The sequence below is a fragment of the Malus sylvestris genome, chromosome 8 (genome assembly GCF_916048215.2).
Source record: "Malus sylvestris chromosome 8, drMalSylv7.2, whole genome shotgun sequence".
In the NCBI taxonomy this organism is placed as follows: Eukaryota; Viridiplantae; Streptophyta; class Magnoliopsida; order Rosales; family Rosaceae; genus Malus; species Malus sylvestris.
The window spans coordinates 8,308,759-8,333,421 of NC_062267.1; the positions used below are offsets into that span (position 1 = coordinate 8,308,759).

General features: G+C 40.1%; 1 long non-coding RNA gene and 1 pseudogene across 1 annotated transcript; one reads left to right on the top strand and one right to left on the bottom strand.

Annotated features, from left to right (window-relative positions):
• Window positions 1–6,912: 6,912 nt before the first annotated feature.
• LOC126633150 (uncharacterized) lies at window positions 6,913–11,053 on the bottom strand (annotated as a pseudogene).
• Window positions 11,054–11,969: 916 nt separating this feature from the next.
• On the top strand, window positions 11,970–14,217 carry LOC126633153 (uncharacterized). The gene is made up of 3 exons (XR_007626966.1): window positions 11,970–12,114; window positions 12,438–12,549; window positions 13,954–14,217. It is a non-coding gene; the product is annotated as an uncharacterized LOC126633153 (long non-coding RNA).
• Window positions 14,218–24,663: the final 10,446 nt, after the last annotated feature.

Consider the following 24,663-nt stretch of genomic DNA (forward strand, 5'->3'; position numbering starts at 1 on the left):
AAGCTCCTACGTCGAAGTTTACTGTTAGCAATATAGGGGTCGAAGGTGGGAATTGATTTACGGTATGAAAAACTTAATGTAACTTGCTTCTTATGTGGGATCATTAGACATATGAAGGATCAATATGTGCACTTTAGGGGCAAAAATGATGATGATCTATCGAAGCCATATGGGTGGTGGTTTCAGAATGACATGTTGGGGGATAATTATCGTAAGCCTCCAGGGAAGCGCTTTGGGTTGGATAGGTCGCATGGATGGTCTATGAAAGATCTATAGCATGTGGAGAAGGTGGAGGGTTCGATCAATGATGAGTTGCAGGGTCACGGTTTGTTGAATAAGGCGTTGACGGTGGCTGTGATGGTCAATCATATGGCAAAGATCATGGAGCAGAGAGGGAGGTTGATAACACACAAGCCACACTCGGGCTACTAGATTTAAACGAGGATGTGGACTTGAAGCAAATGATAATTGATTCGTTTGCAGTTATCCCATGTTAATAAGAGTCTGCAGTCCAAGGGTCTGAAGGGTTGACACTATTTGGTGTTGATCTGAAGGTCACACCAGGAACTCGGGAGGAGAACCTCCTATTGTTGTTTGGCCTCGCACATGAGGGGGGAATACATGATTTCATTGGGCCTAGTGGGGGTCACAAAATTGTGTTAGGCCGGATTGGAGCTACAGTGAAGTAGACTATGCATGGTGAGCAACTAATGATGGGTCCTGGCCCTCTAGGTGGTGTTGGAGCTGGGCTAGGATCTGACCCATTCAATTTAATGCCAATTATTGAGTTTCATCAGTGAGCTAGGAAGAGGAAACATCGAAGAGGGCGATAACTTAGGAGTCTCTCCTCACGGAGCATTCAGTCCAATGCTAGGGGTTGTGTTGTTGTTCCATTGCCAGAGCTCAAGAAGAAGGTGGAACGTGAAGATAAGGAAATGGAGGCATGGCAGGGTGGACGAAGGAAGTTGGGGGATAACTCAGTGTGTTTCAGTTCATCGGTAGAGGTTGACAGGGGTCAACCCCGCCATCCGCAATGAGTTGCTTAAGTTGGAATTGCTGAGGGCTTTAGAACCTCCATGCAGTTCTTGCACTCCAACGTTTAATTTCTAGTCAAGATCCCACTATAGTGTTCTTATGCGAGACAAAAATACAAAAATTAATGCTCATTACATGGACCGTTTACGTTTGAAGTTGAATTTTGATCGTAGCTTTACGGTTGACAGTAGAGGTAACTCAGGTGGTTTGTGTGTTTTATGGAATGAGGAAATAAATTTATGTTTAAGGTCTTATTCTTATAAACATGTCGATTTTGATGTGGGTGTTTTGAGGGATGCACTATATTGGCGTTTTACTGCTTGTTAGGGTTTTCTATCCACAAGTGATAGGTATAAGTCCTGGAGGTTGCTTAAGTCTCTTTGTGGCAATGAGTCTAGTCTATGGTTATGTATTGGTGATTTTAATGAAATCCTCCAAGCCAACGACCAGGAAGGGGGTTATATTCGTCAAGACAGGCAAATGAAAGGGTTTCGTACTACGGTGGAGCAATGTGAGTTACTTGATATTGGTTTCCCTGGGAATAAATTTACGTGGTTTACGACAAAAGGGGGTAGGATCAAGGTGAGATTAGATCGAGCATTGGGTAATCAAGGATGGATGGATTTGTTTCCTTGGTTTAAAGTGCATCATTTAAACAAGTCTTCGTCCGATCATTCGTTATGAGGAATGTTGGCATATGGAGGATGGTTGTAATGAAGTGGTACGAGATGGGTGGAACCACGCTGTGGAAGGTTCGCCAATGTTCCAGGTGACAGAGAAGATTAAGATGACAAGGATGAAACTTAATAACTGGACTCGGAGCAATGCTAGGTCGTGGCCAAGAAAGATTAGCAAAGTGGAAGATAAACTCACGAGCTTGTTAGGGCAACCATTCACGGAGGAATCTATTGATCAGACGAAAGAGCTTATTGGTAAGTTGAATAGATTACTTGAACAAGAAGAGCAATTTTGGAGACAAAGATCAAAAGAGAATTGGGTTAAACTCGATGATCGCAATACCAAATATTTTCACTAGAAAGCTAATAAGAGACATAAGCATAATTGTCTATATGGGTTAATCGATGATGATGGGTGTTGGCGTGAAGATAGAGATGGGATGGAAAAGGTTATGGTGTCGTATTTCTCAAAGTTATTTAATTCAAATGGTGGGGAAAATTTTCAAGACATATTTTGTCACATCACACCCTCGGTAATGGAAGAGATGAATGACGAGCTTGATTGTCCGTTCAAAGATGAGGAAATTAAATGTGCAGTATTTCAAATGCATCATACAAAAGCATCAGGCCCTGATGACATGTCTCCTGGATTCTACCAAAAGCATTGGGGAGTCGTAGGTACGGATCTCTATAATGGGGTTCGATCCATGCTTCTCTCTAGTCCAATCTTATGGAAAATTAATTACACCCATGACACGTTAATCCCCAAAGTCAAGGATGCTACGAGGATGACACAACTTTGCCCTATTAGTTTGTGTAATGTTTTGTACAAAATAATGGCGAAGGTGCTTACGAACAGGTTGAAGGTTATTCTTCCATGTGTTATCTCTCATACACAAAGTGCTTTTATTCCAGGGCGATTAATTTTGGATAATTACTTGGTAGCTGCTAAAGTTGCTCATTATAACGGTCCTCCAGGGCCAATGGTCTTATAGCGTTGAAGTTAGACATCAGTAAGGCGTATGATCGTGTGGAATGGAAGTTTCTTGAGGCTATAATGCATCGATTGGGGTTTTCTGATAGGTGGATCCGCATAGTCATGTTGTGAATTACTACGGTTACTTATTCTTTTAAGTTGAATGGTGAGCATGTGGGTTATGTGCATCCGGAAAGAGGAATTCGGCAAGGGGACCCCCTCTCCTCCTATTTGTTTGTTATATGTGCGGGTTTATTGACAAAGGCAGAATTAGATGTAGAGTTGCGGGGGATTAAAGTTTGTCATGCTGCTCCTAGCATCCATCACTTGTTCTTCGCTGATGATAGTTTTTTGTTCGCTCAAGGTACTCTTTGCGAGTGTTAGACCATTAAACAAGTGTTGAGAAAATATGAAATGGCTTTGGGACAAACGGTAAACTTTGAGACGAGTTGTGTTTCATTACTAACTATGATAAGCAACTATTGGCCGACTATCTCGATGTGCGGAGAGTAGATTTTCATGATAACTATTTGGGTTTGCCGATGCTAGTTCGGAAGTCGAAGAAGGAAACATTTGCGTATGTGAAAGATAGGGTATGGAAAAAACTACAAAGTTGGTGATGTGGTCTCTTCAGAAGTGTGGGACGTGAGTTATTCATGAAAACGGTGGCTCAGGCTTTACCTATGTATTCCATACAATGCTTTCTTCTTCCTAAATCATTTTGCGAAGAGTTGAACATGATGATAGCTAAATTTTGGTTGAGTGGGGATTCGGGAAAAAGGAAAATAAATTGGCTCAATAAGAGGTATTTGTGCAAGTCTAAGCAGGAGGGAAGCCTTGGGTTTAGAGACCTATATGCGTTTAATCTTGCGTTGTTGGCAAAACAAGCATGTTGATTTCTTCATGATCCTCATTCTCTTGTAGTTCGTGTTTTCAAAGCCCGTTATTTCCCTACGACGGAGTTTCTGAAGGCTCAGGTGACCGCCAATAGTTCATATGTTTGGAGGAGTATTGCAGCCTTGAGATTGATGCTTCAAAAGGGCCTCCAATGGCAGTTGGGTGCCGAGGGAGTCTTGCTTCAGGATTTTACCGCCATTAATACATTGGGATGCTGAAGCCACGGTAGAGGCTCTATTTTGGATGGAGACGAAACAATGGAAAATCCAATTGTTGACTGCACTTTTCTCCTTGAAAAAAGTGGAGTTAATTCGAGGGCTTCCACTCAGTTTACGAAATACTGCCGATCGTAGAATATGGCATTATGATCGACATGGTAAGTTTACCATCCGGAGCGAATACCATGTGGCATGGAGATTAAATGCAATTAATGGTGAGGGTGCTGCTGGGTCTTCCTCTTCTTCTAGTTCTATGGGGGAGAAGCTATGGAAGAAACTGTGGAGCACTTATGTTCCTGGGAAAGTGAAGATTTGTGTTTGGCGTGCGTCTTTGGATTCTTTGCCTACACGGTTGAATCTTTGCAAGCGGAGAGTGACGAATGAGGAGGCTTGTGTAGTTTGTGGGGGTCAAGATGAATCAACGGAACATGTTTTGAGAGATCATAATGTGGCAAGAGCGGTGTGGTTTCAAAGCTTGAGCACTACAGTGGATACCGGTCAAAGGGTGTCCCTTATGCAGTGGTTAGCCAATATATAGATTCAGGTTTCTACTTCGGGGTCTAATGTTGATTTGGGCTCTGTGGAAGCATAGGTATGAGGTACTATGGAACGACACATCTCTACCACCATATGAGATTGTGCTTCGCATCGAAGGTTGGATGCAGGAGTTTCAAAAATGGCATAAGGCACCAGCTAAGAAGTTTCTTCGAGTGGTCCAAAAATGGAAGAGACCAATGGAGGATTAGGTTAAGTATAACTTTGATGGAGCTTGGAGTCAAAGAGGGAACCGGGGAGGTTTTGGGGTGGTGGTTCGTAACCATTTGGTGGAATTTATTGCTACTGCGGCAGGTCCAGTTGAGAGACCAAGAACTGCTTTGCACGCTGAGTTTATTGCAGCCCAACGGGCGGTTATGTTGGTTGAAAGCCTATCTACGGAGGAGGTAAAGTTTAATTATGAAGGAGATGCTAGTTTGGTGTTGGCAATCATGAAGGGTCGAGGGGATGATTGTTCAAAGTTCAGTCCCGTAATAAATGATTTGGGATTCTTCCTAGCGATCCAGCGGGAAGGTAATTCGGCAGCGCATCGACTTGCTCGGATAGGGATCAATTGTGTTCAGGAGGTTTTGTGGTTTGAGGAGCCTTCGAATTTGATTCAAGATATTCTCATTAAGGAGGGATTGTAATTTCTTATCTATTATTCATTTGAGGATAGGTTTATTGATGTGCGGGACGCTCTTTTCCTTCGATCGAGTTGAAATCCCCGACAATGTTTTTATCGAGGCCCACTATGCACATTATCCTCAGTTTGTGCGTATTCTAAGTTGTTCAATGAATATCGTACTTTGTTTCAAAAAAAAATAAAAATAAATAAAACTCCTTATCTAATTGATAAAGCCAAAATCAATTGTTGTTATGTATATAATATTGGTAATAAAGCAAAACATAAATGTATTAAATATTTAAATATAAACATATTTAGTCCAACATACAACATAACAGTTAATATATAATTTACATACTGGTGGGGTCTCTTCCACTTATATACAACACACAAGTCTGTAAAGTGACCTTGAGGTAGAAGGTGAACCTTGTCACTCCAAGCGCTCAATCTCCATCACTATTGCTAAAGACACCTCGTACCTATCAAAACATGTCAAACTGCAAAAACGCCATCTACACCATGGAAATGGTGTACCGGGAAAAGAAAACCCGGATAAGTTATAAAGCTCGTGTGAATGCTAATAATACGATGTATGTGTAAAAAAGTTAATCGATCTTATTTATAGAACATTTCAGAAATTCTTTGCATGTATAAAGTAATCTTCGCTCCACAAATCTTGATAGGATACACACAAGTTTTCAACCGACGACTTTTCGTTCATACATATGATAAAATAATAGGAGGTGGATTGTCTGCCCTCCCATTTTCATACTCTTCTCATCCTCTCCTATTTTGTGTGGTCACGGTTAAGTCACATCAACATTTTATATTCCTATTACTTTTTATTTTATTATTTTTATAAAAAAAATCAATATAAAATGTTGACGTTGCTTAACCGTGACCATACAAACAGGAGGGGTTGAGAAGAGTATGGAAATGAGAGGGCAGACAATCCACCTCCAAAATAATAGGGTTAGAACCACGCTCACAGCCTTGTTCCACACCGCTTGTGTCACAATCAACAAACTCTTGCTCGGACAAAGCCATCAATGTGCCATTGTAAGCTTAGTAATTCCGTCCATGGCTGCCACTGCTGAAAATGTCCAACAACATCCTGCAAGCATTTTATTACAATTAAATATCATGTTGTTTTTGTGGTATAAATTAAATAGTGGTTAATTTGATGGACATAGATTTGTATTTAGAGTACAAGAAACCATTTGGTTAAGTTCCTAGATTGTCTACAAATAAAATTGATTACCACATTGGCCTTGGTCCTTGATTGGTGTCACGGCTCCTTTCCTTCTCCAATCGACAGTTGGCGGTGTTGTAGCATTTTCATATGGGGTGTGATATCCACACATCATTTTTTATTTCTCACACACCCTTTTAATTTTCGGCCGTCAAATCGAATGAATTAAAGAATAACAAAGAATAAAAATTAATAGGAATGTGTAAGAAGTTAAAAAAAAAAAAAGTGTAGATAGCACATTTTTTTTCATATTTGAAAGAAGTCTTTGTGGAACAATCGTGCCCCATGAATCCATTTCTCGAGGCATTGAAGTCTTCATTTGTAAGGTCTGCAAATTGATTGACGCTCAACTTAGTAAGGTTTGTTTGCATCACTATTGGAAGATTCTATAGACTCCACCTTTTCCTTGAATGTATTGAATATATTGAAACGCTTCTCCTCCTCGTTAATGTCGGTATATGCACGTCCATAACAAGCCATTCATTGCTCATATTTTCCGTACATTGATGCATCTTGGAGAGTGCGAGACGTGGCTTGAGAAGACAAAGCCCCCAAAATAAAGATTAAGGCCAGATAAATACAGTTGCAGTAGGAAGTCAATATTTGCAAATTCTAAAAGTTGCAGTGCAGTCCCTTGAAATGTTTCGGTAACTAGCGTCGCCGTATCATTAACATTTAAATCCATTCCCCGTCTATTTCTAGTGATCGAACAACATTTCTATGCTCTGAGAAATTATATCCATCATAATTTGTAGACTGTTGCTGTTCAACAATGCAAATATACGTAGAAATTATGGGACGAAAGATGAGTCTTCCTAACACAACACACCCTTAAGTTACGCGAATTAAAAGAACCACCATGATAAATACAAATGTCATGACAAACATCAGAAGCCATGTGAAACAAGTAGTCTTGGACGCCTTTGAGTATATACCTGCTGCCCGTGTAGTGGCGTGACGGGTGCTTGCCAAGCTACCTTCAACAGCCTTCTCTGTAGAATCAAGTATCTGCACACAAGCCATATAACTAAGTTATGAGATCAACATACATGTCATTCCATCAGCACTCCATTTACATCTAATACACACCAAAGAATAAACAGATAAAAGTATTTTTATGTAACAAACGATGTTGCATTATTGCTGGGAACATTTTCCGATGATAAAAGGGTTTTGGCTTGTGACAATGTACGTTCTATTACAATCATGACTAGCACAGTCAACAGCTTATATAAGAATACATAGTGTTCCAAATTTTTCAGAGATCCAATAAAAGATACTCAGCAGCGTATCCTTCTTTTCCTAGCTCTGATTGCCAAGCTTATTGTGTTATTCAACTTCCTTCTTTATTTTAAATTTATGAACATGGAAAACCGGACCAGATATCATATTGCAAGCCTCCCCAAACCCCTTTACGGTAAACTATTTCTCAACAAAAATTAAATCAGTTCTGTTACCACTTACCACTTCAATTCCTCGGCAAGTTTTTTTTTTTTTTTTAAATTTTTTAGCCCCCTTCTCTTAGGAACTCATTACAGTCCCAACATTCGTTTCTTTGTTTAACATTTTCCTTTTCAAGAATTTCTCCTAATCTCACACCCTCTAAATCCAAAGCAATATTCACCAAAACTTCCCTTCAGTGTCGCCCTAAACAAATCAAACCACAGCCAGCTAAATCCAAAAAGTATTGACTCTATAGACTTTATAACATCCTGCAATAGATATCTCAGGGTGCTTACTTTTTCAGTGTTTTCCAGGGAGTGACTCATCATGAGACTACTCTCTTTGAGCTGTCTAGCCAATCCAACCATTTCGTCTGTCAAATCCTCTTGAAGCTTTCTGTAAACAAGAGAGAAAAGTTTATAAGAATCGAAAGCATAATGTGGAAAGGAAATGTAATTAGCATTTGAAAGTCTTAACGGCTGAATTGTGTGTTCTACCTTATGGACATCAATTGACTTGGGATTGAGGAAATTTCCTCTCTAACAGTAACTGTATCTACTCTGATGGGTTATCTGGTTCAAGGTCACGTTATTCGAGCCACCATCTGTTGGCAATGGTGTACAAACATGCAGAGGGATTTTAGAATCGCTGCATATGGCAGGAAAGCATGGGTTGGCCTTGGACTAGGGTTGCTACAATTTGGATGGTCCTCCTAGTTCCTTAAGCACTCTGAATAACAGAGAGGCTGGGGTCTGTAGGCCAATATTTATCTTTGGGTAGCGTCTTGTCTTTGTTACCATCAAAGTAAAGCAAGAAATTGTACAGAAAGAAGGAACACATCCCAAAGTTGCCTGACTATCGTTCTAAATTTATCTGATGTCCCAAGCGAGCATCCGTGTCATTTCTATTTGTACATATGCATTTTTTTAAGCAAAAATCAACTTCTATTTTTACTAAAACAAAAGTTTCATACTGAAAACACATATAACTACATCGCTGTGTTAATTAATGACTAACATCCTAGAACTCCCGTTTTCAATTTCATCCAGTCTCATAACTCCAGTTTAATAGAAAAAATTGAGATACTATGAATATACCTATGCTTTTCAATGTGTGCTTGGGCTGCTGCATCCAGTTTGACAGGCCCTGAAGAATCAACACCAGCAGTCTCGCGAGTTCCATCTTCAGTATTTGAGATAGGCCTGTTTAACAAAAACACAGTTAAAATAAAACAAGTCATTGCAGACAAAATATCACTAAGAAGGAGCTGAAACCATAGTGATCCCAACTATCATTCACTTACACAAATCTCCTTCTCAAACCTGGAGAAGGGGGAATCTGATTGTCTCCTGTATCAGAGGAGTTTGCTTTGACAGAAATTCTTGCAAGGGGCACCTCGGGTGTTTGAATATCAGGCTGGGAATTGGCGAAAGAAATCACAATTAGGAGCAAGGAACTCCATATATTGCACATATATACATTACATTCTTCGACCAAAAAACAAACAATACATTACATTCTAAAGAAATATTTGCTTGCCAAACGGTTAATCAGGTAAACTCGTGCTTTCATATATGATGCCAGATTCACAATATTTGATATACCATGTCAGATATCTAGCAATAGAACATTATCCATATATTACAGATTCAGTCTTGAGATGCCATGAACTGACACAACAAATTACATGTAGCATGAAATGGTGTGGACAGCTATAAAAACTATCTCTAGGAATTGTTCCCCGCATAAGAACTAAAAACTGTCCAACCATCCATCACAGCTCAAAAAAATAAAAACCTGTAATATTTTAGTTGTCATGTCAACCAGTCTCCCAAGAAATTTGTTTCAGCCTAACAATATTTTGTTTCTCATACCTTATCATTATAATTTCCCGGCCTTCAAACTAAATCTACTATTAGTAAAATTGATTCGAATCGTAGAAATTCACAGAACATTGTAAATTAAAGTACACATTTTGCCAGTGTAGCTGGTTTAAAGTACATAAAACCAACACTTCAACAAAAGGCAACGTGTATGCTTTCTAGATCATATGCACTCACTGGTGGAGCAGCTAATTTGGAAGCAATGGCTTCAATCTTCTCTGAATAGTCACTCAAAACAGCCTTTGAAACTCTGGGTATAAAATCGAAGATAATGATATCAATTAGTAAACTAAGAATGTTGCAAACTCTTAAGTAGGGCAGAGTCTCAAGAAAATACATAGAAATAGAGAAGATGAAAATGTTGATCTGTGTAGCCACCATTAGTACCCAGTATCAAGAAAATAGTGTTTGGAATGTGAATCAATATTTCCATCACACCTACCAAAATCTGTAAAGGTTTGTAAGGTAAAGGAAAGGAAGCGTATTGGAACATGCATCGAACTATTGGACAAATAATCGTTAAAAAAAAAGTAATCAAGGGAGAAAATAAAACACATAAAAAAAGGTCGTACCCAGTGCACAAGGCTCCCGCTTTACGCAGGGTCTGGGAGAGGTGAATGTCGGCTAGCCTTACCCCCATTTATGGAGAGGCTGCTCCCAAGTCTCGAACCCGAGACCTACCGCTCATGGGCGAAGGCACTTGCCATCGCACCAAGTGCGACCTCTGGAGAAAATAAAACACATACTTCAACAAAAAAAAATAAATAAAAATAAAACACATTCTGACCTGGGTAAGCCTTCTGGAGTTCTCTCTTCAGCTAGTTGTTCTACCAGTTCTCGTAAAGTAGCAACATACTGCAAAGTAGCGGTACTTAGTCATCCATAAATGGCACACATCTCCAAAGAAAAAACAAACAAAAAAACCTAGAACTGTAAATATCACGCTGAGAAACCGGAAATAGTTGGCACAAAGCAATTACCCGCAAATGGATAAAACTTTGTAACCTATAATTCTAATAACAACATACATGAACAAGTTTTGCCTGGTTCTGTTGCTGAGGCGCAGCTGCAAGCAGCCTCTTCAAATTCACCTCTGTTTTACTGATTCTCATCCCAAAATCCTACACCATTTAACAAACATAAAACAACAAACAATTCAACACTCAACCAACACCCATGAAACCATCACTTTTTTTGAAAATGATCTCTATGCTTTGTTTTTTTATCTAAACATCGTCAATTTGATATTGATCAGTTCAACAATTGGTATTTGTAAAGTGATCATTTCATCAATTTCCCAAAAAATTAACCCAAACCTTAAAAAAAGAAAATCCATAACCCAATTCTGCACAGGTCATACGTACGAGTAATCAAGATGCAAGAGTTCCCTATTCAAGATACACAACTCCTAATTCTAGCGCTCCTAATCTTGCACAAGCAGAAAGTACACAAACCATGGCATAGCAATCGGGTTTCAAATTCCCCTTCAGGCAGTGGAGATGTACATTCGCATAGGGTGCGTTTGGTACGCAGACGGAACGGAACGGAACGGGACGGGACGGGACGGGACGGAACGGAACGGGACGGGACGGGACGGAACGAATGTGTAATTTTTGAAAAAGACATGGGGTATATTTGTCTTAAAATGGTAAAACATTGTGTTCCACAGACGTGGAACAAACCCGTTCCAGGGGGGAGGTGGGACGCAAAAACACCCAAAATCTGTCCCGTGGAACAACCCGTTCCACCCATTTTTGGCTCACCAAACGCGGGACGGAACGTCTCGTCCCGTTCCGTCCCGTCCCGTCCCACGTACCAAACGCACCATAAAGAACCTTTCAGATAAGCTGACACAGAGCTTTAACAATTACACCAAATCTCGATAGAGATATCTAGATTATGCAGGTACCTTTCTACCATAATAAGTGACGAGATTAAATCTTTAAAAGAGAAGAACCACACAATAAAAAACCCTTTAATGTACCCACAAATCACGGCAGTCCAAGAAACAACATTTTTCTCCGGCATTTCATCAAATATCTTATGTGCATGTTCCAAATACCCACATTTCGCCACAAGGATATGAATGAAGTCCGATCGCCTCGCACACGCTTTCAGATGCAGAAGCACCTCCTTGTCAGGATTCATCAGATGCACAGCCAATGGTTACAAACCCTTAAATCAAAACCTCCCATTTTTTCTAATTGACAACCCCTTCCTCACCCATCAGATTCTTCTAATTGACAACAATAGTTACAATGGACGGACGGGATTCCATCCAATCTTAGTCGTTGGTTTTAGGTTTCCTCATCCACGAGTCCACGACCTATCTGACTGATTCGATTCGACTTCGACTCTCTCACTCTGTCACTCAAGTCTCTCTCGCCGTCTCGGACCCTTCCCTCCACCACCCCGACATCATGACGGCCCTGGCGACCACCACGACGGCCCAGCAACTTCGACGACATCCTAGACTTACAGTTACAGAACCCAGTCACCCCACCACCCATCTTCACGATTTGTCATCTCTGCGTATATAATTGATCTGTTACCGCCAGTCCGGATAAGAAGGTAAAACCTAATGTTTGATTTTTGGGTGATTTTGGGGTTTGATTGAATTGATTTGTAGGGTTTGTTAAATTGGGATTTTGCTGATTAAGATGAATGTATGCGTTTGGTGAAATTTGTATGGATCATGGCAAATGAATAATTTCCCCGTAACTAGTTAAAGAGTGAAACTTCTTCATGATCATGGATTTTTCCAGTTTTATTATATGTAATGACGACTATTTCAGTAGGAACTATATAATTTAATTTTCTGTTAGCAGGACAATGGTAAGGCCTTTTTGTACTCATTATTAGTCCCCAACCATTTTCTGTGTTTGAATCTTCAGATTTATGAATGCCCTTCGCTATTTGCTCGATTGGAAGTGCTCAATATCTCTGAAAATCCTCTCACTGATAGATGTGTATATTGCCTCTCCATTATCTTGGAAAATTGCAAGGGTAAAGTGCTTTCTTTGAAGCTCAAGTTTTTAAACTTTTCCTGCTCCTTATTGATGTGTGGTAGCGTATATGCTTCTTGGTAAATCTAGTTCTTTTAAAGGTATTTGTTCAAAGTAACACTAAGGGCTTGTTTAGTATTTCTGTGCTTTGAAAAAAAGTTGCTGTGAGAATAAGCGGCTGTGCTGTGAGAATAAGCGACTGTGAAATAAATCAGCAGAGTATTTGGTAAACTTTTTTGTAAAAGTGCTTTTGGAAAAAAAAAACAGTCTGATAGTGAGTCTTTTCATTAGAGGAGCACTGTAGCTCCGTGTGCTTTGAAAAAAAAAACCAGTTTTCCAAAGCTGCAAATAGCAGCTTCAGCTTTTTCCTTTGATTTCAGCTTATTCTCACAGCAACTTCCAAAATAAGCCATTTTTTTTCAGTTTACCAAACACCTAAAACCTTCACAGTTTTTTTTCATTGGTGTTTTTTTAAGCACCTCACTTCCAAACTACCCCTAAATCATCCCTGCTAGGGGTGGGTTCGGTTTAAATCGGTTCGGTTTTTTGGTAAAACCGAAACCAAACCGAAATTTCGGTTTGGTTCATTTTTTTTCGGTTTTTTTTCGGTTCGGTTTCGGTTTTTTGTTTTTTTTTTTTCAAAAAATGAAAAACATTGAAATTTTAAATTTTAACATATCCAACACAATCATAACATAAGCATTCTAACTAGAATCAAAGACAATGAAATATTTTTTTTTTTTTAAATCGTACAAATGACTTAGAAAAATTAAATTGTATGATGTTGTTCAAAGATCAGGGTTGTTTGCTTGTAACTTCATGTTGACCACTTGATTAGTAAAAGTAATGCGTGGGTGAATTTATTTAGTGTGTGTTGGATTCTTTTCCATCACAAATTACCCAAGTAATCTACTCGAAATAAATGTTTATAGATTCTGTTACATGTTATATGAGAGTAGATTTGGAAAAGAAATCTGGGGTAGAAGCAGACAGTGCTATGGAGATAGATTTAGGTACTTCAGGAGGAGGTTTGGTTCCGGAACCTTATATGAGGGAGAAATAATAGGTTAGGGTTTAGAGTTTTTATAGGCCTGTTTTTTAATATTTTGAGCTTAAAATTTGGCAACACATTGGGTTTAGCACATTTTAACTTACAAATTGGGTTTAGAAAATATTACCCAAAACAAATAATTAAATAAAAAAATTAATTTAATTAATTTGGTTCGGTTCGGTTTCTAGATCACTAAAACCGAACTGAACCAAAAGAATTCGGTTCGGTTCGGTTCGGTTTTTTCAATTTGGTTCGGTTTTTTCGGTTTCGGTTCGGTTTGGTTTTCGATTTTTTTCGGTTTTCGGTTTTTTGAACCCACCCTTAATCCCTGCTTATATGGACTTTGCTTTGTAGCTCTTTGCAGCTTGAGCATAGAGCGCTGTTCTGTCACGTCTACAACAATTGAAAAGGTTGCCGATGCATTGAATGCTGATTATGTGCTTGAGCAACTTTGAATAGGTGTGCTTGACATATGGTAATTGCAATACACATTAGTGGTTGGACTATTTTGTAGGTTGATTTGATCTCTAGATGTCTCCAGGATGTTGCAAAGGGATTGACTGTAATGACCAAAATACCCTCCTAATTTTAAATAATTACGCTCCAACTCAACACAAATGTGATGGTAATGGTGTAAAAAAGGCAAAATCGAGTGGCAAAGGTTTGACTGCAGATTTGCTATAGTAAAACACTCAACTTTAAAATAGAAAATATCAAACCCCATTTGGTTGACCAAGAAAATAAAATGTGATTTTATTGATTTAAAACCCAAAAATTGAGTACAAGGGATGGACAGCAATTATCCCCAAATCCCCTAATTGCCTCTCTATCAAAACCACGTACTTGGATTATTTACAATTCCAACTTTAAATGGCAAAGCATGCTGAGGAAGACTTGATCAATGATGAATGTGAACAACATGTTCACCGAGACGTTGATGGCTTGTCCGGCTGATCGAATCTCGAGAGGGCATATCTCACTCGACACCAGCCACCCCATCGAACCCAAGACCATGCAAATGCCACCACATATGCACATACCAAGAACAAGATCCAATTGACTTGATGTTTTGTAAATGATCATTCTCCACTGAGACCAAACTTCATGGCTATCATCACTCCGATAGCAACCTGCAATGCAATTTTAATTAGATAAAATATACTTTAGAAATTCAGATTTAGTTGAAGAAAACAAAAGAGACATTTCCTATTATTGTTTAAATTAAGCTGGTAATAATGAATTAGTTTCATTGAATTGATCATGTCATTAATTATGTACCTGGCATATCATCATTTGTGTACCACCTTCAGGTTGACAGGCAAGCTTAAGAGATTGAAAAGGGGAGTGAATGAAGAATTAGTGTAGGAACAACACAAAAATTCATATGATATAAACTAATGAAAGGTTCACAATTCGGTTTAGTTACAAAATATGAAAAAATTTATGTTTTCATTTCGACATTATTATAATATAGAAAAAATATCCTTAAGTATCATCGTTTTCAATCTAGCCCTCATCACGTTGATGCAGCTCCTTCATCATGTTGATATGCTGCATCACGAAATCCGGAAAAGGGTGAGGATCATCATTACATATAAAGGCAACTTTTCTTTTCCCAAGCTCCTCATCTAGTAATATAATGGATAGTGTAATGCACAAATTGTTTTAAAATCATGCAACACATTACAATTACTACAAACTTTGACGTACATGCTCACGAAACCAAGAAGGATACTTATCTTTGTGTCTTTGCTCCATGTTTAAACTACTTTCATGCTTTATTATTTCCTCATGTTCCTTGCATAACAAGTCAAATAAATATTAGAGGGAAAAAACTATTCAACGTAAATATAGAGGATGTCACCTACTCAAGGAATGGTGTCACGTCGTCACAATTGTTGAATATAAACCATTCAACCATCTTCACGTCAGCGCTAGCGAATCCAACACTTGAACTACCCATAAATGGTTTTGCAATTTCGGCAAATGCAGAAAGCTTCTCTTGTTGAACGACACCGCCAATATTTTATTCACGTCGATTGGAAGAATTTTCAACATTACGGAGATACATTCCACAAAAAATAAGGAATTCATTTCAAAGGTATCCCACTATAATAGATCCATTAGGACGTGATTTGTTCCGCACATTTAAACCTTCCCAATAGTCTACAAAGAAATTAAACTGTTACAATTTTAATTTACAATCATAAGAAACAATGAGATTGAATGGGAGAATAATACTGCTACCTTTCTATTGGGTAATCTATCGGAAATTAACAAACCCATCAAGTATCACTTTATCTGCTAAGTGAATCATGACTTGAATCATTACATCAAAGAATGCAGGGGAAATATTTGTTCAAGCCGGCACGATATCTTCTTTCAGCCTTTCAAAGTATGCCACACGCAAAAATTTTGGCACATATTTGTTGAAAAAAGCTTGATAATTGAATGATCGGTTCAATTACGTTTTTCGGCAAAAAATTTCGTGGCACTTTTCAATATTTTGTTTGAAAAGTGCCATGAGATAATCATAGCATGTGTTTGACATTTGAAACATGACCTTGCTGTGCATGAACTCCACAATTTTCATTAGTAAACCTTCACACCCAAGGTACAATTCTCCTTGAGCTTGTTTTAATCATCTCTCAATGGATGAAGTCGTTGAATTTCTTGTGGATGAAGATTATTATCATCCTTATCCACTTCTACATTATCACCGTTGATAGTATAATTGTATGACATTCCATATCTACCCAAATCTTGTTGAATTTCTCTCAATCTTCAATCTACAATTATTACAAGTTTGGCATGGGCACTTAGTATAACCCTTAGCGTTGACAAGTTTGCTTACACTTTAAAAAAAATTCTGAAATCCCATTAAAATATTCATTAGTCACTTGATTCGGATTATGTATCCATTCCCTATCCATGGCATACAAAGTATCCACTCCCTGTTGATGTTAATAGTGGTAATACATGCACGGATGTAATAGTGAAGAGAGTAATTTGACGACAACAACAACAACAACAACAACAACAACAACAACAACAAAGCCTTTTCCCACTAAGTGGGGTCGGCTATATGAATCCTAGAACGCCATTGCGCTCGGTTTTGTGTCATGTCCTCCGTTAGATCCACGTACTCTAAGTCTTTTCTTAGGGTCTCTTCCAAAGTTTTCCTAGGTCTTCCTCTACCCCTTCGGCCCCGAACCTCTGTTCCGTAGTCACATCTTCGAACCGGAGCGTCATTAGGCCTTCTTTGCACATGTCCAAACCACCGTAACCGATTTTCTCTCATCTTTCCTTCAACTTCGGCTACTCCTACTTTACCTCGGATGTCCTCATTCACAATCTTATCCTTTCTCGTGTGCCCACACATCCCACGAAACATCCTTATCTCCTCTACACCCATTTTGTGTACGTGTTGATGCTTCACCGCCCAACATTCTGTGCCATACAACATCGCTGGCTTTATTGCCGTCCTATAAAATTTTCCCTTGAGCTTCAGTGACCTACGACGGTCACACAACACGCCGGATGCACTCTTACACTTCATCCATCCAGCTTGTATTCTATGGTTGAGATTTCCATCTAATTCTCCGTTCTCTTGCAAGATAGATCCTAGGTAGCGAAAACGGTCGCTTTTTGTGATCTTCGCTAGATTGCTCCGATCATTAGTGTGGATAAGTATATAAATGGATAGAGATAGGAAAGCAAACACCAGATGTACGTGGTTCACCCATATTGGCTACGTCCACGAAATAGAGGAGTTCTCATTAATTGTGAAGGGTTTACACAAGTACATAGGTTCAAGCTCTCTTTTAGTGAGTACAAGTGAATGATTTAATACAAATGACATTAGGAAATATTGTGGGAGAATGATCTCGTAATCACGAAACTTCTAAGTTCCGGAGTGTGGTATCGTCTTGACTTGCCTTATCTGTCTCGTAGGTAGATGTGGCATCTTCTCTGGAAGTACTCTTCCTCTATCCAGGGGTGGTATCTTTAACTGGTGGAGATGCACAAGGTAATGTATCAATTTCACTTGAAGCTTACTTGTAGTTTCAGGCTTGGTCAAGCGCGATACAAACCATGTAGTAGGAGTCCTCCAAGTTGCCGAGCTAGGGGATCTGCTGAAAGAGGCGACAGACAAGGTAAGCAATCAGAGCTCCAAGCAATCAGTCCCAGATCAGAACTTTGATTTCGAGTTCCTGCTGATTGTTCACATTCTCCCTATCTTGCAGGCAGCATGAAGGATAAAGAGAAGAAAAATGAAAATAGATGATATGAGATACTTTTGCTTTTGAAGAAGTAACTTTCCACATGCTTATTCTTGAACTGGGCTGGAGGGTTTTCTGGTTTCCTCCAGAGTATAAGGCCGACTGAAGAATTTGAGGGTCAAAACAAGTCCATCAAATCTATAGTACGTTCGACCCTGCTGATATGGGATACTTTTGCTTTTGACAGAGTAGTGGATGTATCGGCACGTGTGCTGTTATGCTTGTCTCCACATGCTTCCTTGTATCATTCTCACTTGCCCTATATGTTCCTCAGGCAGATGCGGTATCTTCCCTGGAAGCATAAGATGTTGAAGATGAGTACTCGAGAGCAATGCCAGGTAAGTAATCAAGTAAGGGGTTCCAGGCAGTCCGTTCCAGACTGGAAGCTTGATTCCAAGTGTTGACTGATTGCTCTCTTTCTTCTTGTCTTGCAGGTAAGAACAAGGCCAAAGGAAAATACAGGGAAAAAACATGATATGGGATACTCTTGCTTTTAACCCTGATGATATGAGATATTCTTGCTCTAGTATAGCTTGTTTGCAGAGGTATTATCGGGGGGAAAGAAAGCTGAATATTTCGAAAGGCTTCTTTGGGAGTGCCTTCTCAGATATGAGGAAGGGTTGAGCATTTTTGCAGGTCTGCCTGTCTGTTGGCGATGAAGGTCAACATATATAGGAGTCTTCCTAACCACAAGTAGTAATGCTATTCCTTTACCCTGCTTGGTCATAACATGGTAGTGGGAGCTGCCAGCTTCACATGTTTTAACTCTGTCAGAGCACTTTGAAAAAGTGGTCTGTGGTATCTGGAAAGCTGATGTTGCGTGTAAAGATTACAGACAAACTTTATCCAAGGAGATCCGGCTCTTGAAGTTGGGAAAGTGGTGCCTCTTCAGTTTTCGAACAAGCAATCCTGTCGGAGATCTGGCTCTCGAGATTCGGAGAACGATGCCTTTTCGATTTTTGAGAAAGCAATTCTACTAGGGGTCTGGCTCTCGAGATTCGGAGAGCGGTGTTTCTTCGATTTTTGAGAAAGTAATCATGTTGGGAGTCTGGCTCTCGAGATTCGGAGGGCGGTGCCTCTTCGATTTTGGAGCAAGCAATCTTGTTGGGAGTGTTTTCTCGAATGTGAGAAAAGGTTGGGCATGTTTGCTAGTCTATCTTGCCACGAAGCACAGAGGTTGACACACAGGGACTTTCCAATTATCCAGCAGTGGTACTGTTCCTTTACCCTTGTGGGTAATAATATGGTAGCTAGACCTTCAAAATTTATGTGTCTAAACTTTGTTAGTGCTGTTTCTTTGCTATTCTTTTACCCTTCTTGGTCAGAGCGGTGTAGTGGGAGCTGCAAGCTTCACGTGTCTCAACTTTGTCAGAGAACTTTGGCAAAGTTATCTGTGGTACCCATGAGCTAATGTTGTGTGTGGGAAGTGGGTGATTGAACAGTAAGATTCATGTGATTTCTACTTCACCAGAAATCTTCGACATAATGCCCATAATTTTCGCAAAGCTGACAGGTGCTGACAAGGCTGGAAAAGTAGATGCCTCTTCGATTTCTGAGATCGGCCCTCGTGGTCTCTGAGCAGCCCAACTTTTGAGAAAGCAAGCGCCTCTTCGATTTCTGAGATCGGCCTTCGTGGTCTTTGAGCAGCCCAACTTTTGAGAAAGCAAACGTCTCGTGGTCTCTGAGCAGCCCAGCTTTTGAGAAAGCAAACGCCTCTTCGATTTCTGAAGCTCCGTCGAGTGCAGATTTTTATAGAGGCTGGCATTAAGTTCCAAAGCACACTTGAATCTCCACCAGTAGAAGCTCCATTCTTGCACTTCTAAGATCTTGAATTGTCCGACCTCTTCTCTCTTCAACACCTTTGAAAATGTCTGGCCCCTCCGACTGTCGTTTTGACTTGAACCTTGTTGAAGAGGCAGCCACGCCTTCTCCAGACAACATATGGCGCCCATCATTCGTCTCCCCTACTGGTCCTCTTACCGTTGGGGATTCCGTGATGAAAAATGATATGACCGCTGCGGTAGTGGCCAGGAACCTTCTCACTCCCAAAGATAACAGACTACTTTCCAAACGGTCTGATGAGTTGGCTGTTAAGGATTCTCTGGCTCTCAGTGTTCAGTGTGCAGGTTCTGTGTCTAACATGGCCCAACGCCTATTTGCTCGAACCCGCCAAGTTGAATCATTGGCGGCTGAAGTGATGAGTCTCAAATAGGAGATTAGAGGGCTCAAGCATGAGAATAAACAGTTGCACCGGCTCGCACATGACTATGCTACAAACATGAAGAGGAAGCTTGACCAGATGAAGGAATCTGATGGTCAGGTTTTACTTGATCATCAGAGATTTGTGGGTTTGTTCCAAAGGCATTTATTGCCTTCGTCTTCTGGGGCTGTACCGCGTAATGAAGCTCCAAATGATCAACCTCTGCTGCCTCCTCCTTCTAGGGTTCTGTCCAGTACTGAGGTTCCAAATGATCCCCCTCCAGTGCCTGCTCTTTCTGGGGCTCTACCGACTGCTGAGACTTCTCCTAAGCAACCTTTGTGAAGGCTCCCTCTTGTTTGTTTATTTTGACTCATGTATATGTACATATTTGTGACTTATCGGGGATACCAATAAATAGCTTTCCTTCATTTCAACGTATTGTGTTAAATACACCAAAGCTTTCTTCGCTAAGTTCTCTGAATTTTCTTTTGTTGAAGCTTGTATGTTGAAGCTTTGTGAGTGGAGCATGTAGGTTGAGGTAGTATTCCCTTAATTTCCCGAGTGAGGAAAACTTCTCGGTTGGAGACTTGGAAAATCCAAGTCACTGAGTGGGATCGGCTATATGAATCTTTGAACGCCATTGTGCTCGGTCCTGTGTCATGTCCTCCGTTAGATCCAAGTACTCTAAGTCTTTTCTTAGAGTCTCTTCCAAAGTTTTCCTAGGTCTTCCTCTACCCCTTCGGCCCTGAACCTCTGTCCCATAGTCGCATCTTCTAATCAGAGCGTCAGTAGGCCTTCTTTGCACATGTCCGAAGCACCGTAACCTATTTTCTCTCATCTTTCCTTCAATTTCGGCTACTCCTACTTTACCCCAGATATCCTCATTCCTAATCTTATCCTTTCTTGTGTGCCCACACATCCAACGAAGCATCCTCATCTCCGCTACACCCATTTTGTGTACGTGTTGATGCTTCACCGCCCAACATTCTGTGCCATACAGCATCGCCGACCTTATTACCGTCCTATAAAATTTTCCCTTGAGCTTCAGTGGCATACGGCGGTCACACAACACGCCGGATGCACTCTTCCACTTCATCCATCCAGCTTGTATTCTATGGTTGAGATCTCCATCTAATTCTCCGTTCTTTTGCAAGATAGATCTTAGGTAACGAAAACAATCGCTCTTTGGTATTTCTTGATCTCCGATCCTCACCCCTAACTCGTTTTGGCTTCCATTTGCAGTGAACTTGCACTCCATATATATTCTGTCTTTGATCGGCTTAGGCGAAGACCTTTAGATTCCAACACTTCTCTCCAAAGGTTAAGCTTTGCATTTACCCCTTCCTGAGTTTCATCTATCAACACTATATCGTCTGCGAAAAGCATACACCAAGGAATATCATCTTGAATATGTCCTGTTAACTCATCCATTACCAATGCAAAAAGGTAAGGACTTAAGGATGAGCCTTGATGTAATCCTACAGTTATGGGAAAGCTTTCGGTTTGTCCTTCATGAGTTCTTACGGCAGTCTTTGCTCCTTCATACATATCCTTTATAGCTTGGATATATGCTACTCGTACTCATTTCTTCTTTAAAATCCTCCAAAGAATGTCTCTTGGGACCCTATCATACGCTTTTTCCAAATCTATAAAGACCATGTGTAAATCCTTTTTCCCATCTCTATATCTTTCCATCAATCTTCGTAAGAGATAGATTGCCTCCATGGTTGAGCGCCCTGGCATGAACCTGAATTGGTTGTCCGAAACCCGTGTCTCTTGCCTCAATCTATGCTCAATGACTCTCTCCCAGAGCTTCATTGTATGACTCATTAGCTTAATACCCCTATAGTTCATGCAATTTTGTACGTCGCCCTTATTCTTGTAGATAGGCACCAAAGTGCTCGTTCGCCACTCATTTGGCATCTTCTTCGTTTTCAAAATCCTATTGAAAAGGTCAGTGAGCCATGTTATACCTGTCTCTCCCAAAACTTTCCACACTTCGATTGGTATATCGTCTGGGCCTACTGCTTTTCTATGCTTCATCTTCTTCAAAGCTACAACCACTTCTTCCTTCCAGATTCGACGATAAAAAGAGTAGTTTCTACACTCTTCTGAGTTACTCAACTCCCCTAAAGAAGCACTCATTTCATGTCCTTCATTGAAAAGATTATGAAAATAACCTCTCCATCTATCTTTAACCGCGTTCTCTGTAGCAAGAACCTTTCCATCCTCATCCTTGATGCACCTCACTTGGTTTAGGTCCCTTGTCTTCTTTTCCCTTGCTCTAGCTAGTTTATAGATATCAAACTCTCCTTCTTTGGTATCTAGTCGCTTATACATATCGTCATAAGCCGCTAACTTAGCTTCTCTCACAGCTTTCTTCGCCTCTTGCTTCGCTTTTCTATACCTTTCACCATTTTCATCGGTCATATCCTTGTATAAGGCTTTACAACATTCCTTTTTAGCCTTCACCTTTGTTTGTACCTCCTCATTCCACCACCAAGATTCCTTTTGGTGTGTGGCAAAGCCCTTAGACTCTCCTAATACCTCTTTTGCTACTTTTCGGATACAACTAGCCATGGAATCCCACATTTGGCTAGCTTCCCCCTCTCTATCCCACACACACTGGGTGATTACTTTCTCTTTGAAAATGACTTGTTTTTCTTCTTTTAGATTCCACCATCTAGTCCTTGGGCACTTCCAAGTCTTGTTCTTTTTTCTCACTCTTTTGATATGTACATCTATCACCAACAAGCGATGTTGATTAGCCACGCTCTCTCCTGGTATAACTTTGCAATCCTTACAAGTTATACGATCCCCTTTCCTCATTAGAAGAAAATCTATTTGTGTTTTTGACGACCCACTCTTGTAGGTGATCACATGTTCTTCTCTCTTCTTAAAGAAGGTGTTGGCTAAGAAGAGATCATATGCCATTGCAAAATCCAAGATAGCTTCCCCATCCTCGTTTCTCTCCCCAAAACCATGGCCACCATGAAAACCTCCATAGTTGCCTGTCTCCCTACCCACGTGTCCATTTAAATCTCCTCCTATAAATAACTTCTCCGTCTGAGCAATTCCTTACACCAAGTCTCCAAGGTCTTCCCAAAATTTCTCCTTCGAACTCATATCCAACCCTACTTGAGGTGCGTACGCACTAATCACATTGATAAGTTCTTGTCCTATTACAATCTTGATTGCCATGATTCTATCTCCTACTCTCTTGACATCTACAACATCTTGTGTCAAGGTCTTGTCCACGATGATGCCAACACCGTTTCTCGTTCTATTTGTGCCCGAGTACCAAAGTTTAAACCCTGAGTTTTCTAGATCATTTGCCTTAAGACCAACCCACTTAGTTTCTTGTAGGCACATAATATTTATCCTTCTCCTCACCATAACTTCCACTACTTCCATAGATTTTCCCGTTAAGGTTCCTATATTCCACGTTCCTAAACGCATTCTACTCTCCTGAACTCTACCCTTCTGTCCTAGCTTCTTCACCCTCCCCCGTCCAATGGAATCAAAGTACTTCTTTTGTGTGTCCCGTGTAAAGTTGATAGGTGCATATGCTCCCAAACAACTTTGAGTGGAGTCGTTCGAAAAGAAGTTTCTATGGCCCCCTTGCTCATTTAACACTGCATCCGGGTGCCTATGGAGATACAGCGACCCTTGCTCACTTATCACTGTGCTCGGGCCACACAGCGCGCCACTTACGGGTGAAGCCCTAGCTTTAGCGCGATTTCGTTCTGAATTCATTTTCATAAGGATTATGTTTTCAAAAGCAAATGAAATCATATTTTCTCTCCTCTTTGTGTTATCAGAACTTGAAATTGAAGACATAACATCGAATACCACCAACAGTTAATAGTGGAGCTAATCCGCAGACATCAGCATTTTTCAAATGAGAAACATGCATCACATTCTTTCAATGAAAAGTTGAATGTGGTGTTTTAAATAAAGAAGAATCATACTGGGTAATAGACAGACCTTGAAAATCACTAATGTAAACCATGTCAGGGCTTTAGACTAAGGCAAATGATTATGCGAATTATTGATGTTGTCTGTTATATGAGAGCTTGCTCCAGAGTCAATAAGCCAGCACACATAGAAGCAAGTTTGGCTGGGGGAATGCAACCTTGAAAGTTTGGATTCTTACGACTGTACCAATTGATTGTAAGATGTCCAGGATCCTTACAAATTTGGTTTCCGCCACAATTGTTATGATTGAATCTGTTACGATTATTAGGATTCCTCTGAAAATTGTTGTTCCTATGAAAATTACCTCGATTTGGAACATGCTGAGCACTTGAGGCCTAGGGTGGAGGCTCTCAAGGTGTATGAAGCAGGAGATGAGCATGTGAGGGCACCAGAAAATAATGAAAAGCCTGATAAGGCTTATCTGAAGAAGAATGAGCTTAATGTGCTTCCTTCGAGCAAAAGCCATCTCTTTGTTGAGCAAGAGACCATGAATTTCATCAACAGTGGTGTCTGCATGATGGAATTAACCCGATCCACTTCTTTAGTTCAATCTCGCTCTTGTATTTCTCCTCCTCCACCACCTCCCTATCCAACTACTTCTCC